The 18564-nt window shown below is 37.5% G+C and overlaps 1 protein-coding gene across 3 annotated transcripts in view; it reads right to left on the minus strand.

The window, feature by feature from the left end:
* Nucleotides 1–18564, minus strand: part of elfn1b (extracellular leucine-rich repeat and fibronectin type III domain containing 1b) — a 301266-nt gene that overhangs the window by 127454 nt on the left and 155248 nt on the right. For 2 of the 3 annotated variants that reach the window (XM_062026574.1, XM_062026576.1), the window contains one exon: nt 6591–6663. The exons of the other annotated variant lie outside the window; for it this stretch is intronic. The gene's annotated coding sequence lies outside the window, so the exon portion shown is untranslated. The remainder of the gene's footprint in view (nt 1–6590; nt 6664–18564) is intronic. 3 annotated transcript variants of the gene reach the window in all.

Raw genomic sequence — 18564 nt, forward strand, 5'->3', positions numbered from 1 at the left:
TATATATATATATATATATATATTACAATAAACACATGTCAACAAAATATTCTAAAATATTTTTATTTATTTTTATTACTATAAAAATGACCTGTACAAAAAATTAATAAAGGCTTTAACCCAGACCTTTTCTAAAAGGTTAGGGCTGGCCTCCTTGGGGGGGGGGGGCTCGCGCTGCCATATCAGGAAGGTGCGCATGTTACCTCGGTAACATGCTTTATCAGTCTCATTCTTCAAACCCTGCTCATTGTAGCAATTAATCCTGACTTCCTCATTTTTATTCAACAAAAAAAGAAAAGAAAAAATCTGCACAAATTGTTTCATTCATTTTTGTCTTTTATATATTGTGCTCCTGAGTTATTGTAGCTGATCGAATTAAATGTATTGTTATTCATTAAATTGATTTAATTTCACTTTTCAGTATCAAATTGCTGAAGTCAGTCAAAAACATTTCATTTTTTTAAAGACTAAAGAACAATAATAATAAAGTTATTCTTTGTTGTAAGTTGATCTATATTTCTTTTGTCTTTTTTTTTTGTTTTCTTTAATGTCAATAAGGATACAACGTTATGCAGAGGTGTACTTATAACCGTTTTATAGGCAAATTGTACTATGTTTTCTTAAACCCTAACCCACGCCTGATGCTCTCTGCACTTGAATGCGCAACATCCCCGGGCCACCATATGCGGAAATAGGCTACATGTAAAAGTATCCGCCGCAAATGTCAGGTGACAAACTGTCGACATGTTTGTTGCATCACGCTGTCAGATGCTGTCAGCTCACACGGCCGCGCTCTCAGTCCCAGTGCAGAGCTTTGCATCCACGTACGCGCTGTCACATGAAAACTGTGACTTTTTGATTCCATCTCTGACTGGCAGTCGACATTAACACTCCTACACAATTCAGCTCCGCGTCCGTAACATACATATTTGTACTTTTTGTAGAAATACATTTTTGTGATGAATCTACATGCCCTGCAGCGAGTGAGCATGCACTGTGCTTCCTCCAGTCATCTGCTGAGCATTTATGCTCGACCCCAAATTTCCATATTAATTAGGAGACAGCAGCAGAATGCTCCACTATTATTATTCCTTTGTTATCCACACGCTCCCGTTCTTCCACTCGGAAACAAACAATATAACGAGAATGTCAATTGTCTCCACTGTATCTTATTTGTTCCGCGGGAAGATAAGCAATCTAAAGTAAATTAAACGAGGGAGGAAAAACCGAGCGGAGGGACGATGCAGCTGCAGCAGCGAGAAAAGAACAAAAACAACAAACAAACTCCAAAAAAAAAAAGAAAAAAGTGTTAAGTTGAATTGAAAGTGCTGTGAGGAGGATGAGCAAGTAGGTCAGCGAGGAAGGAGGAGGAGAAGAAAGGAGGAGGAGAGAAATAGGATGGGGAATTGATAAATAGATCATTGTGAGCGGGAAGATGTTCCTCCTCTTCTTTTGCTGTTTCCCACGTGCCCCCAATGTCAACCCCCCCATGATGCCACATAAACAGAATTTCTAACTCATCTGTTTACTGTAAATGAGACGCCCAAATAAGGACAACACACACACACACACACACACACACACACACACACACACACACAAGCAGCTGCACTCCACATCTTCTTTTGTTTCACTTCGAGTTTAAGTTGTCATTTTGTTGCCAAATGAGTCTCTTAGTGTTTTTTAATGGCGGATCGCACGGCTAATGCCTGAACTCGTAACACAACGACAACAGCACACAGCGGAAACCTACTGTGACGACAGCCGACTAAAACAAGCTACTGTAACAACATACAGCAAAAAAACTTTTGTAACAGCCGAGTGTTACAAGCTACTGTAACAATATACTCCAAAAAACTTCTGTAAGAGCCGACCGTAACAAGCTACTGTAACAACATACTGCAAAAAAACTTCTGTAACAAGCTACTGTAACAACATACAGCAAAAAAAAAAAATTTAACAGCCGAGTGTTACAAGCGACTGTAACAATATACTCCGAAAAACTTCTGTAAGAGCCGACCGTAACAAGCTACTGTAACAACATACTGCAAAAAAACTTCTGTAACAAGCTACTGTAACAACATACAGCAAAAAAAAAAAATTTAACAGCCGAGTGTTACAAGCGACTGTAACAATATACTCCAAAAAACTTCTGTAAGAGCCGACCGTAACAAGCTACTGTAACAACATACTGCAAAAAACTTCTGTAACAAGCTACTGTAACAACATACTGCAAAAAATTATTCTGTAACATGCTACTGTAACAACATACAGCAAAAAAAACCTTTTTTAACAGCCGAGTGTTACAGGCTACTGTAACAATATACTTAAAAAAACTTCTGTAAGAGCCGACCGTAACAAGCTACTGTAACAACATACTGCAAAAAACTTCTGAAACAAGCTACTGTAACAACATACTGCAAAAAATTCTTCTGTAACAAGCTACTGTAACAACATACAGCAAAAAACATTTTTAACAGCCGAGTGTTACAAGCTACTGTAACAATATACTCCAAAAAACTTCTGTAAGAGCCGATCGTAACAAGCTACTGTAACAACATACTGCAAAAAACTTCTGTAACAAGCTACTGTAACAACATACTGCAAAAAAAAACTTTGGTAACAAGCTACTGTAACAACATCCTGCAAAAAAACGTTTGTAACAGCCGAGTGTTACAAGCTACTGTAACAATATACTCCAAAAAACTTCTGTAAGAGCCGACCGTAACAAGCTACTGTAACAACATACTGAAAAAAAAACCTTCCGTAACAAGCTACTGTAACAACATACAGCAAAAAAAAACTTTTCTAACAGCCGAGTGTTACAAGCTACTGTAACAATATACTCCAAAAAACTTCTGTAAGAGCCGACCGTAACAAGCTACTGTAACAACATACTGCAAAAAATTCTTCTGTAACAAGCTACTGTAACAACATACTGCAAAAAATTATTCTGTAACAAGCTACTGTAACAACATACAGCAAAATACATTTTTAACAGCCGAGTGTTACAAGCTACTGTAACAATTATACTCCAAAAAACTTCTGTAAGATGCCGACCGTAACAAGCTACTGTAAGAACATACAGCAAAAAACTTCTGTAACAAGCTACTGTAACAACATACTGCAAAAAAACACTTTGGTAACAAGCTACTGTAACAACATCCTGCAAAAAAACTTTTGTAACAGCCGAGTGTTACAAGCTACTGTAACAATATACTCCAAAAAACTTCTGTAAGAGCCGACCGTAACAAGCTACTGTAACAACATATTGCAAAAATCTTCTGTAACAGGCAACTGTTAACAAGCTACTGTAACAACAGACAGCAAAAAACTTCTGTAACAGCCGACTGTAACAAGCTACTGTAACAACAAACTGCAAAAAACATATGTAACAGCCCACTGTAACAAGCTACTGTAAAAACAAACTGCAAAAAACGTCTTTAACAGCCGGCTGTAACAAGCTACTGTAACAACAAACTGCAAAAACCGTCTGTAACAGCCGGCTGTAACAAGCTACTGTAACAACATACTGCAAAAAAACTTCTGTAACAGGCAACTGTTAACAAGCTACTGTAACAACATACTGCAAACAACTTCTGTAACAGCCCACTGTAACAAGCTACTGTAACAACAAACTGCAAAAAACGTCTGTAACAGCCGGCTGTAACAAGCTACTGTAACAACAAACTGCAAAAAACGTCTGTAACAGCCGGCTGTAACAAGTTACTGTAACAACAGTCTGTAAAAGCCGACTGTAACAAGCTACTGTAACAACAAACTGCAAAAAACGTCTGTAACAGCCGGCTGTAACAAGCTACTGTAACAACAAACTGCAAAAAACGTCTGTAACAGCCGGCTGTAACAACAGTCTGTAACAGCCGGCTGTAACAAGCTACTGTAACAACATACTGCAAAAAAACTTCTGTAACAGGCAACTGTTAACAAGCTACTGTAACAACATACTGCAAAACAACTTCTGTAGCAGCCGACTGTAACAAGCTACTGTAACAACACACTGCAAAACAACTTTTGTGACAGGAAACTGTTAACAAGCTACTGTAACAACATACAGCAGGAAAAAAACGTATGTAACAGCCCACTGTAACAAGCTACTGTAACAACAAACTGCAAAAAACGTCTTTAACAGCCGGCTGTAACAAGCTACTGTAACAACATACTGCAAAAAAACTTCTGTAACAGGCAACTGTTAACAAGCTACTGTAACAACATACTGCAAACAACTTCTGTAACAGCCCACTGTAACAAGCTACTGTAACAACAAACTGCAAAAAACGTCTGTAACAGCCGGCTGTAACAAGTTACTCTAACAACAGTCTGTAACAGCCGGCTGTAACAAGCTACTGTAACAACAAACTGCAAAAAACGTCTGTAACAGCCGGCTGTAACAAGTTGCTGTAACAAGTTGCTGTAACAACAGTCTGTAACAGCCGGCTGTAACAAGCTACTGTAACAACATACTGCAAAAAAACTTCTGTAACAGGCAACTGTTAACAAGCTACTGTAACAACATACTGCAAAATCAATCAATCAATCAATCAATGTTTATTTATATAGACAACTTCTGTAGCAGCCGACTGTAACAAGCTACTGTAACAACATACTGCAAAACAACTTTTGTGACAGGAAACTGTTAACAAGCTACTGTAACAACATACGGCAGAAAAAAAACGTATGTAACAGCCCACTGTAACAACAAACTGCAAAAAACGTCTTTAACAGCCGGTTGTAACAAGCTACTGTAACAACATACTGCAAAAAAACTTCTGTAACAGGCAACTGTTAACAAGCTACTGTAACAACATACTGCAAACAACTTCTGTAACAGCCCACTGTAACAAGCTACTGTAAGAACAAACTGCAAAAAACGTCTGTAACAGCCGGCTGTAACAAGCTACTGTAACAACAAACTGCAAAAAACGTCTGTAACAGCCGGCTGTAACAAGTTACTGTAACAACAGTCTGTAACAGCCGGCTGTAACAAGCTACTGTAACAACATACTGCAAAAAACTTCTGTAACAGCCCACTGTAACAAACTACTATAACAACAAACTGCAAAAAACGTCTGTAACAGCCGGCTGTAACAAGTTACTGTAACAACAGTCTGTAACAGCCGGCTGTAAGAAGCTACTGTAACAACATACTGCAAACAACTTCTGTAACAGCCCACTGTAACAAGCTACTGTAACAACAAACTGCAAAAAACGTCTGTAACAGCCGGCTGTAACAAGCTACTGTAACAACAAACTGAAAAAAACGTCTTTAACAGCCGGCTGTAACAAGCTACTGTAACAACAAACAGCAAAAAACGTCTGTAACAGCCGGCTGTAACAAGCTACTGTAACAACATACTGCAAAAAAACTTCTGTAACAGGCAACAGTTAACAAGCTACTGTAACAACAAACTGCAAAAAACGTCTGTAACAGCCGGCTGTAACAAGTTACTGTAACAACAGTCTGTAACAGCCGGCTGTAACAAGTTACTGCAACAACAGTCTGTAACAGCCGGCTGTAAAAAGCTACTGTAATAACATACTGCAAAAAAACTTCTGTAACAGGCAACTGTTAAAAAGCTACTGTAACAACATACTGCAAAACAACTTCTGTAGCAGCCGACTGTAACAAGCTACTGTTACAATATACTGCAAAAAAAAATGTATGTAACAGGCAACTGTTAACAAGCTACTGTGACAACATACTGCACCAAAAACTTCTGTAACAGGAAATTGTTAACCAGCTACTGTAACAACATACAGCAAAAAATTTCTGTAACAGCCCACTGTAACAAGCTACTGTAACAACATACTGCACAAAAACTTTGTGAACAACCGACGGTAACAAGTTACTGTAACAACATACTGCAAAACAACTTTTGTGACAGGAAACTGTAACAAGCTACTGTAACAACATACTGCAACATCCATAATGCAGCTACCGTAATGTTACAGCCTGCTGTAACAACATACTTGGGGTGCAAAAATAAATTAGCTAAAAAGTTATCATGCTAATGTTAGCCTGCTTGCATGTAAACTGTTAATATATGTCGCATACCAAGTTATATGACTGTGTGGTCTACTGCAGCAAAATCGGTTGAAATAGTTTGCATGCTAATGCATGCTAACAGTTAACATACAAACCTCAAAACCAGTGAAGTTGGCGCAGTTTTGGGAAGCCCAGTTTAACAAGACAGTACTTAAAACACTGCAACTCTACTGAAGATGTGCTAGCTTAGACCGTCCGCCATTGCCATGATGTTAGCGTGTTAGCGTCGCTAAGAGCGGCTCGCGTCACAACTTATTTCAAAGTCATTATTTGTCACGACGCCAAGCGAGGGTTTAAATAGCGTAAGACGTGCTAAGCTGCTCTTAGCGTCATTGTTATTCAGACGCCTTAGTTAAAAGGCCAATTTCAATTAAACTCCACCTGTTACGCTTTGATCACAATGGCGTCGCTCCAGCTTCACTGTGCCCCCCCCCCCTCTCTCCCCCCCAGTCGACGTGATTTTATTTAGTCTCGTGCTCGCTCCCTCATGCTGATCTGTGCTCCCGGACCTGTCGATTCAAATTACCTGGATGATATTTCACAGCGGAGGCTTTCCTCGCATCTGCTCGCGGCGCCTTCTTTGTTCAGTCGGCGGTGCTCTGCAAGCACATCAAGCAGAAACAATAGCAATCAGTAGAAGAACACGCACGGTAAATTTACATTTGGCTTATTTCGAAAGGCCGCGCTAAGTAAGAGCGTTCAACTCTTGGTCATTTCATTGTGATCCCAACATATTCACTGCAAAAAGTCAGTTTCAAAAACAAGAAAAAAAAATACAAAAATTAGGGGTATTTTTTGAACTAAGCAAAATGATCTGCCAATAGAACAAGAAAATTCGGCTTGTCAAGAGTTTCCAAAACAAGTAAAATTAAAGCTGCAAGCAGCGTTGGTCGGGCCCGCATATTTGGCAGGTGCTAGTTGCTGAAGGATGTCAATCTATGAAATGTAGGTCTAAGTGCGACCTACATAGAAGTTTTTGTTTCATGTCTCTAAGACGTTCCTACCGGAAGTTACAAGCAGTTTTGTCTGTGTTTTCCTCCGAGGAGCAGTTTTGTCTGTGTTTTATTCCTAGGGGGCGCTAGAGTGTAATTTTGAGTTTTGGGGTTCGGTTTTTTATTAGATCGCAATTTCCGCCAGTCCTGATGTGTGTAAAAAGTTTGGTGAGTTTTGAAGTATTTTAAGGGGGTCAAATTACAGCTCAAAGAGGCAAAAAGGGGCGGTATAGCTCGGTTGGTAGAGTGGCCGTGCCAGCAACTTGAGGGTTCCAGGTTCGATCCCCGCTTCCGCCATCCTAGTCACTGCCGTTGTGTCCTTGGGCAAGACACTTTACCCACCTGCTCCCAGTGCCACCCACACTGGTTTAAATGTAACTTAGATATTGGGTTTCACTATGTAAAGCGCTTTGAGTCACTAGAGAAAAAGCGCTATATAAATATAATTCACTTCACTTCACAAAAATTAGTGTTTTTAGTAAACTTTTGTTTTGAAGGGGGTATTGCCAACTTCCTGTTGATTTTTGCTGAAGGATGTTAGTGTATGAAATCTAGCTCTAAGTCAGAACTACATAGAGGTTTTTGTTGCATGTCTCTACGACATTCGTACTGGGAGTTAGAGGACGTGTTGTCTGTGTTTTCTTCCTAGGGGGTGCTAGAGCGCAATTTTGATTTTTGGGGTTTGGGTTTTTTACTAAAGAGTTTTGTTCGCGTTTTTTTATGTGTGTGTAAAATTTGGTGAGTTTTGAAGCATGTTAAGAGGGGCAAAGTAGTCCGCAAAGCTGCGGAATAATAATAAAGAATAATAATAATAATAATAATAATAAAACCTTACAAAAACAATAGGTCCTTTTCGTCCCATTGCAAAAGGACTCCCAAAGACAAGTATGCACTTTAATTAGTGCGTACTAAATAATTTAACTTTAGCCTACTACTACAACCATATTATTTACCAGCAACATAAAGTGAAACAGAGGCAGAGGTGTCCTGCCACAGTCAGTAACAAATAAACAGAAAACAGTAGTGGTGGTAGATAGACACAGAGCTTCATCAAACATCTGATCCACTGAACAAAGAGCTCCAAAAATCTTGAACTTTAGACTGCCATCAGTTTTACTCCCTACACTTAACCATGTGTTTCCTACTGCCTGCAGACTTTGCACCCTTTGCTATATACACATGTTGTGTTTCTAATATAAATACATTTAATAAAGTAAAATACAAATAAGGCAACAAGAGAAGTATCCTACACTTCTCTTTTGTAAAGTAAATCTGAACAGCCGATATGGGCATCTACATCTACTATATGATTTGCCTGAGAAGCTGGAGAGGACACACAAAAAAATAATAATAATAATAATAATAATAATAATTTTTAATTCATTTATTTTATTTTATTTGTTTTAATTTGTGGCGGACGTAATTCTTTCGTGGCGGGCCGCCACAAATAAATGAATGTGTGGTAAACACTGGTATATATATTTATATGTGGTTATAGTGTATATATATTTTCTCATTCTGTTTTGCACACTCTTAGAGTCAACATGTGCATAGTCATGTACATAGTGTCAAGTACATAGTGTATATAGTGCATGGGTAACTTATACATCTGTGAAGGTACCATTAATGCTGAAAGGTACATACAGGTTTTGGAGCAACATATGTAATAGAATAGAATATAATGCCTTTTATTGTCACTATATATAGGTACAATGAGATTAAAAACAACTCCAGTACCAGTGCGACAGTCTACACAATATGCAAAACATAGGAAGAAAAGAAAAAGAAAAATAGTGCAAAAGGAGGTAAGGTGCACAGTCCAGTCCTGGGAACGATTTATGTTCAATGTGTTATTTACAGGAAATAAATATTATACTATATACATATATACAGAAGCATTCCGATTGTGGGTGGAAAGTAAACATTGCACACAGAGAGGTGCCATCCAAGCAACTTCTTTTTCATGGACGCCCCTGCTTATTTCAGCAAGACCGTGCCAAGCCACATTCTGCACGTGTTACAACAGCGTGGCTTCCAACATAATTTGGAGTGTTGTTGTTGTTGAAAGAAATAGGCAACGTTATGATGTGTCTGTAAAATTAACAGAGGTGTGGACTCGAGTCACATGACTTGGACTCGAGTCAGACTCGAGTCATGAATTTGATGACTTTAGACTCGACTTGACAAAATGTAAAGAGACTTGCAACTCGACTTAGACTTTAACATCAATGACTTGTGACTTCACTTGGACTTGAGCCTTTTGACTTGACATGACTTGCTACTTTCCCCAAAACCCAAAGCTTAAAAAGTTATTTGGGAGCGCTCATATTTTTAATTTTCTTCATCTGTGTCTATCAGCGTGTTGTTCCTGTCAGCTGGTGTGCTGTCAGTACAATAGCCAATCAAATTAGATCTACGTTGTTTTTATCACACAGCATTCATCCAATCAAATTGCAGGAGAACCAATGAAGAAAAGTTGCCAAAACCACACGCCAGTGAGAAACAATTATGCCAAAGTTGGTTTCGTTCGGGTATAAAAATTACGACTTGGTCAACAAAAAACGAACGGCAGTATACAAAACATGCGGTTCGAAGATTACAGACGGAGACGCAACAACTTCCAACTTCGGTGGACATTTGAAGTTGCACAAAGAAGGGTAAGTTTTGAATGTAAGATAACGTTTATTGGCTAAGTAAAGTGACTTTTATTTGCTGTGTAGTTAAATCAGTGAGGCTGCAAACTCACTGCTAACGTTATAACCATAGACATCTTCTAAGTAGACGCAGCATGGAGCGCTACTGCCTACTGGCGCAGACGAGACGCGGGCCGCCATCTTGGAGTGGTGATCCGCTCCACTCTGTGCAATTCATTTGGCAGGAGCAATGAACTGTCAGTGCATTTAATTCATCTTACCTCACTGAATACCACTCATTTTCACGCGCTTTTTTGTCATACGTGTAGCTATGATAACGGACACATGTTTTGGCATGTTTTATTATTCATAGTTTGCTTAACAGTAATATAATATTCTTATACGCTATAAGTGACCAGACGTCCGAGATCAAAACTGGGAATATAATCCCAGTAAAGGGGGAAAAAAACGGTCAGCTATTTTTAAATTGAAGAAACAATATGATTAGGTTATATATACATGCGTATATCCTACATAAAAAATGTATGAATACATTAGATATCTATAAATCTTATAGACTGTATCTCTGTTGCTGCAGCAGCAGAGAGTTTATTCTGTCTTGACACTTTGTATTGATATTTTGTATTACATTCTTCCCTTAAATGATCATGTTTACAGTGATTGTTATATATGTATTTTTTATGTATGTCGCTTTGGATAAAAGCCTCTGCCAAATACTTAAACATAAACATATATAAACACCTGAAAGTCTTTATATCAGCTAAAACCACCAATCTGTTTCACTGGATTCAGAATAAAAACAAATGCTGTCTTACCCAACAATGTTAGTATTTGAATATTGTTACTTGAAGACTTATTCCTGGTTACAATTATACTGTTAAGAAAGTATTGTCTTATACTTTGCCTAAAATGAGAATGCATCATAATCAGTGGCGGCTGGTGAAATTTGTTTTAGGTGGGGCTGAAAGTTTGTAAACCAAACCCCTGTAGGGGCGTCATCCTCCCCCAGAAGATTTATTTGTGATTTTCACATACAAATATTGAAGATCTTTGCTCCTTCTCAACTCTGTGGTAATATTCTTTTCATAAAACACAACCAATAGTACGTTAATGTTAAATCTTACTTGTGAAAAGTAATCCCCCGATTCCTATTTTCAACAGTCCGCTCATTTGAGCAGGAAAACGCTGAACACCAGCCCGGCATCTTTGTTTTCTACCTGTCAACTGTCAGTTTAGGCTGCTCGCCGGCTCCTCATCACCACTTCAAGATGGCGGTCAAATTAATCGTGTCACAGCAACCAATGCTGCGTCTACTTATAAGATGTCTATGGTTATAACGTCATTGCAAACACGGCAATATGTTGCGTCCACTGCAGTTCGCTACCTTATTCATACTTTTTGTCAAGTGATTTTTTTTAAGCAGGGCTGCATGAGGTACCTACACATAACGTTACGTTAGTCAATGTATCACACACAGTAACATAACGTTAGACGGCGGTCAGCAACACCGCATATTTTAGCCACCTACAAAAAGACAAACAGTCAAATAAAGGTCTGTTAAAATGTATACTATATTAAGAATATGTGTACATATTGCATAGGGCCCTGACATCTAAAAAGTACAACTCTGTTCATTGTTATGTTCATGTATTTGTTATGTTTTTCATGTGTACGCACACATCAACACACATACAGTATGAGATGAGATCAATGAGATAAGGTAAGAACAGAATGGAAACTGCTGTGGAACTAGTTACAATGCAATATGCCATGGAAATACAATGTTAACATTTTTGTACAAATAAGTACAGTTGCACTTGTTTTTTCAAATGTGTTTATTCTGTAAAGGAATGAGTTAAATGTTTAAAATAACTGGTTAATAGTGCTATTATGAAGTGCAATGTCAGCACTATTTTTCCTGCATTTCAAATGCACTTGTTTTAATAAATAAATACAGCGTTTTAAAAGCATACACAATCTGTGTAAATATATTAGTCTGTGGTTAAAAGGACTTGAAAGGACTCGAAACTCAAAATGCAGGACTTGGGACTTGACTTGAGACTTTCCAGTCTTGACTTTGGACGTGACTCGGGACTTGCCTGTCTTGACTCGGGACTTGACTCGAGACTTGAGGGCAAAGACTTGAGACTTACTTGTGACTTGCAAAGCAATGACTTGGTCCCACCTCTGAAAATTAATACCCCACCGTAAACTTAAAATGAGCAACATATGTAAATATTACATGTTATTATCAATGTGCTTGTTACTACATTACATATATACTTATAGGGTGTAAATAAAACCATGATGGAGGGTTTTGGATGTTTGTAAAATGTTTTATAGGCGGAATATAGCGACTCTCATTGGCTCTATTGTTAGCTGACTTTTGCTAACGTTTATTTACGAGTTACAATGGTTTTGGAGAAACATATGTTGCCATCCAAGCAACGTTATCATGGACGCCCCTGCTTATTTCAGCAAGACAATGCCAAGCCACGTGTTACAACAGCGTGGCTTCGTGGTAAAAGAGTGCGGGTACTAGACTGACCTGCCTGTAGTCCAGACCTGTCTCCCATTGAAAATGTGTGGCGCATTATGAAGCCTAAAATACCACAACGGAGACCCCCGGACTGTTGAACAACTTAAGCTGTACATCAAGCAAGAATGGGAAAGAATTCCACCTGAAAAGCTTCAAAAATTGGTCTCCTCAGTTCCCAAACGTTAACTGAGTGTTGTTAAAAGGAAAGGCCATGTAACACATGATAGATAACATCACTGCATACGGCAGCAGCTAAATTAGGAGCCTTTGTTTGCTTACTTATAAAAGAAAAGTTGTCTAGTGTGTTCACTATTTTATTTAAGGACAAACTTGCAATAAGAAACATGTTTCATGTTAAAATAAAGCCAATAACGCACATTTTTGTGGTCCCCTTTTGTTAGAAAAGTATCAAAATACATTTTGGTACTGGTACCAAAGACATCATCAGGCTCACCCACATTTTGGAGCTCAAAGTGGGTGTTCCAAAATGTGCTGAAAATCACCACTTCATTTTAGAGGGGCCCTTTGATTACTTCACCAATCAACAATCAATTACTAAGGCAGGCCTGGGCAATTATTTTGACTTGGGGGGCCAAATTTAGAGGAAAAAAAATGTGTCTGGGGGCCAGTATATCTATTTTTAGAAACATTACTACAAAATCTCACAATATAGTCGACTGAATGCTAAAAATTTTATGACAGACCGCCTTAAGAAAACAGAACTTTACATTTTTTTACTGAATGAAACACCCAGAATGTACATGAAAATAAATAATCTGGGATTTGCAATATTAACTATGAACAATAAAACACTGATTAACATATGAACCCCTTCTTGATCCACATATTTTACAATCAAGCGAAACAAAAATGCAACTAACAGCAAAATATGAGCGCGGAGGGTAAAAAAAAAAACACCTACAATCTGATATATCACTAAGCTTTTATTTTGACTTGGGGGGGCTAAATTTAGAGGAAAAAATGTGTCCGGGGGCCAGTATATCTATTTTTAGGAACACTAATACAAAACCTCACAATAATGTCTGATTGGATGCTAAAATGTTATGACAGACCGCCTTATAAAACGGAATGGAATTTTACTTTTTTTTTTAACGGAATGAGACACCCAGAATATACATGAAAATAAAGAATGTGGGATTTACAATATTAACTATGAACGATAAAACACTGAATATTGACAACATTTGAACGTCACCCCCCCTCTCCATCCACATATTTTACAATCAAGCGGAAGGCAACAAACACAGCGAAATATGAATGTAAAGAATTAAAAAAAAACACCTACTATCTAAACCAGGGGTCACCAACCTTTTTGAAACCAAGAGCTACTTCTTGGGTACTGATTAATGCGAAGGGCTATCAGTTTGATACACACTTAAATAAATTGCCAGAAATAGCCAATTTGCTCAATTTACCTTTAACTCTATGTTATGATTAATAATTAATGATATTTACACTTAATTGAACGGTTTAAAAGAGGAGAAAACACGAAAAAAATTACAATTAAATTTTGAAACAGTTTATCTTCAATTTCGACTCTTTAAAATTCAAAATTCAACCGAAAAAAAGAAGAGAAAAACTAGCTAATTCGAATCTTTTTGAAAAAAATTTAAAAAAGAATTTATGGAACATCATTAGTAATTTTTCCTGATTAAGATTAATTTTAGAATTTTGATGACATGTTTTAAATAGGTTAAAATCCAATCTACACTTTGTTAGAATATATAACAAATTGGACCAAGCTATATTTCTAACAAAGACAAATCATTATTTCTTCTAGATTTTCCAGAACAAAAATTTTAAAAGAAATTCAAAAGACTTTGAAATAAGATTTAAATGTGATTCTACAGATTTTCTAGATTTGCCAGAATAATTTTTTTGAATTTTAATCATAATAAGTTTGAAGAAATATTTTACAAATATTCTTCGTCGAAAAAACAGAAGCTAAAATGAAGAATTAAATTAAAATGTATTTATTATTCTTTACAATAAAAAAAAAATACTTGAACATTGATTTAAATTGTCAGGAAAGAAGAGGAAGGAATTTAAAAGGTAAAAAGGTATATGTGTTTAAAAATCCTGAAATCATTTTTAAGGTGGTATTTTTTCTCTAAAATTGTCTTTCTGAAAGTTATAAGAAGCAAAGTAAAAAAAATAATGAATTTATTTAAACAAGTGAAGACCATGTCTTTAAAATATTTTCTTGGATTTTCAAATTCTATTTGAGTTTTGTCTCTCTTAGAATTAAAAATTTCAGGCAAAGCGAGACCAGCTTGCTAGTAAATAAATAACATTTAAAAAATAGAGGCAGCTCACTGGTAAGTGCTGCTATTTGAGCTATGTTTAGAACAGGCCAGCGGGCTACTCATCTGGTCCTTACGGGCTACCTGGTGCCCGCGGGCACCGCGTTGGTGACCCCTGATCTAAACTATATCACTAAGCTTTAGAATTTGGTTGTAAAAATCTCCTTCCGCGTCTGTCCCTGACACCCACATTTCAGACTCTGGAAACACTCTGGGGAAACACTCCCCACCCAAAAATGCCCCTGTGCCAACTTTTTTGCAATGTGTTGCTGCCATTTAATTCTAAGTTAATGATTATTTGCAAAAAAATGTGAAGTTTCTCAGTTGGAACATAAAATATCTTGTCTATGCAGTCTATTCAATTGAATATAAGTCGAAAAGGATTTGCAAATCATTGTATTCTGTTTTTATTTACCATTTACACAACGTGCCAACTTCACTGGTTTTGGGTTGTGTCGTACAAAACGTCCTGGTGGAGGTAAAAAGCCCAAAAGCGGAGATTTAAGTCAGAAGGCTGCAAACAAAGAAAGCAGAAAAAGAAGCAATTTCACAGCACAGGTGCGAATAAAAAGTTAATGACAGACGCGTTCTCAATTTCACGGCGCTAGCATCGAGCATGTGCAGCTTCGGGGTAGAACAGCAGCCATTGTTGGTGTGATTAGGAAAAGTTATGATGTTTTTTCTGACGGTGAAGCTCTTCAAACAGCCCGTCAACGCCGTGCGGCTGCGAGCTTATTAAAAAGTTCATCTTTATGACGGCGGCGCCGACGCAAGCACGCCAGAAGGGATTTTATGAAGATCAACCGTCTCATAAATCGGACAATGTGGCGGCCTGAGTCATGACGTGATCCTCGGGAGAGCGCGAGAGGAGAGGCGGCAGAGGGAGGGGGGGGGGGGGGATTGTTGTTCTCGTTTTTATTCGTTTTAGTTTGAGTAATAAGTGTGAGCAGAAGACGAGACGCCACACTTTGCTAGCTCCATGTTAGCGTCACGCCCCCTGTCTGGCTCTCCGATGGCGGTGCTGCCATCTCTGGGAGTTTATACTAATCGGCAAAACATTGTTTTAAAGTGAAAGTACCAATGATAGTCACACACACACTAGGTGTGGTGAAATTATAATTATCCTCTGCATTTGACCCATCCCCTTGTTCACCCCCGGTCTCATGAAACATCTCAACTGCATATGCCAGATATTTGAATGTTGTTGTTTTATTTTTACATGTATATATATATACTGTATATATATATTTATATTAGGGCTGTGAATCTTTGGGTGTCCCACGATTCGATTCAATATCGATTCTTGGGGTCACGATTCGATTCAAAATCTCTTTTTTTTTTCAATTCAACACAATTCTCGATTCAAAAACGATTTTTTTCCCAATTCAAAAGGATTCTCTATTCATTCAATACATAGGATTTCAGCAGGATCTACCCCAGTCTGCTGACATGCAAGCAGAGTAGTAGATTTTTGTAAAAAGCTTTTATAATTGTAAAAGACAATGTTTTATCAACTGATTGCAATAATGTACATTTGTTTTAACTATTAAATGAACCAAAAATATGACTTATTTTATCTTTGTGAAAATATTGGACACAGTGTGTTGTCAAGCTTATGAGATGCGATGCAAGTGTAAGCCACTGTGACACTATTGTTCTTTTTTTTGTTTTTTTTATAAATGTCTAATGATAATGTCAATGGGGGATTTTTAGTCACTGCTATGTTGAAATTGTAACTAAAATTGATACTGTTGTTGATAATATTCATTTTTGTTTCACTTCTTTTGGTTTGTTCTGTGTCGTGTTTGTGTCTCCTCTCAATTGCTCTGTTTATTGCACTTCTGAGTGTTGCTGGGTCGGGTTTGGTTTTGGAATTGACATCGTGACATCATTGAGTAATTTGCATAATTTACTACAATGATATGATTTTCTCTAAAAAGGCTCAAAAAATGTATACTTACTAATTAATAATAACAGTTTTGTTTTAAAGATCCATCATCCATCCATCCATTTTACAATATAATTAAAACACTTTATGTACATATTTATATACAGATTTGAACAATAAGTTATTCATTGAAAGATATTTATTCATTGTGGTTCTTACAAAAAATATATCTTATAAAATATAAAAGCTTTAGCCTACTACTACAACCATATTATTTACCAGCAACATAAAGTGAAACAGAGGCAGAGGTGTCCTGCCACAGTCAGTAACAAATAAACAGGAAACAGTAGTGGTGGTAGATAGACACAGAGCTTCATCAAACATCTGATCCACTGAAAAAAGAGCTCCAAAAATCTTGAACTTTAGACTGCCATCAGTTTTACTCCCTACACTTAACCATGTGTTTCCTACTGCCTGCAGACTTTGCACCCTTTGTTATACACACATGTTGTGTTTCTAATATAAATACATTTAATAAAGTCAAATACAAATAAGGCAACAAGAGAAGTATCCTACACTTCTCTTTCGTAAAGTACATCTGAACAGCCGATATGGGCATCTACATCAACTATATGATTTGCCTTAAAAACTGGAAAGGACCAAAAAAAAAAAAGATTTTTTTATTTTAATTTTATTTTAATTTTTTTATTTTATTTTATTTGTGGCGGACGTAATTCTTTCGTGGCGGGCCGCCACAAATAAATGAATGTGTGGGAAACACTGATATATATACATACATATATATAAAACCATTTAAACAATAAATTACTCAAATTTGTTTTCATGTAAAAAAAAACAATTTTCAAGGAGTAGCCGTTTTTATTTTGCCATGGGGGGTGCCACGACTAATTACATGCGGGGGAAACCCTGGAGTAGTATATAGTACTTTTAACATTTGTTTAGTTATTGTGTATTATTGACTGTTTTGATCAGACACTTGCATGTAATACAAGTGAATTAGGAACTAGTTGAAATATTGTGTTGATACTGTTACACTGTCCATAGCACTCACCATAAATAAATAGAAACATGCAGTTAATACATGTGATCAGTATCGGTAATGGTATCGGGCGATCCCGCTCATGAATGATCGGTATCGGCAGCCTAGAGCCTTGGTGGGAACCTCCCTACTGGTAATTACTAGGTCTGTAGTAGTGGCTGTACACATGACAACATGCTATGTAAGACTTTTATTGTATTTAGACAATTTTCCAGCCCATTTTGCACAAATTTGACACACCTGTGATGGTATCGTGTTAAACTGTGCGAGAAATTTCAAGTCAGTCGGACTTCAGCCCTTTGTGCGCAGCGCTACAGGGGTGGACGCCAGCTTACGCAAACAAAATAGATCATCTGTAATCAGCGTTTTACAAGGCAGGAGTTATAATCCTAAATGTTTTGGTTTAATAAAACAAGAGCATAATTAGCAGAGGGATTTGGGATCAGAGCAGAGAAAAATGTTGTTGTTCCTCGCCGTGACATTAAATGGAAGTCAAAGCGGCGGGGGAATGTCCCTGGCGTCCTCTGCGCCACAAGCCAGCCCACGTTGCTCGCCGGCTGGACAAACACCAGCCCTTTAATCTCCTAATAAAAGACAACAGCATTATATTGACTTCATAAGCCAGCTCTTTTTTTACGAGACAACACCAGTGGTCCTTTTAGGTCGTTTGAAGTAGAAACACGTATGTACTTCACTTTAAAAAGCTTTATCTCAATAGTTATACATTTACATTGCAAATATGCTCATCCAATTAATAAAAGACAAGACAAATGAGCTACTGGGAAGCAACACACTATTTCTAGAGTTGTTGGTGAAAGCCTGACAGAGCAGAACATGATACAGTACAAATACTATATGTATATGTACTGCACACAAAAGGGCTGAAAATGTGTCAAAACACACACCCTTGCAGTGTTGGCCGTGCTATCATTTTTGTGACATATACACCCCTGGGTGGCGCTCTTATCCAAGCGCCGGGAGTCGTATTGACTTGGCATTTCTTCGCAAAAACTACCTCCCTGTGCCTTAAAGGTGTTTTACCC

This window comes from Entelurus aequoreus, linkage group LG18, assembly GCF_033978785.1.
Source record: "Entelurus aequoreus isolate RoL-2023_Sb linkage group LG18, RoL_Eaeq_v1.1, whole genome shotgun sequence".
Classification (NCBI taxonomy): Eukaryota; Metazoa; Chordata; class Actinopteri; order Syngnathiformes; family Syngnathidae; genus Entelurus; species Entelurus aequoreus.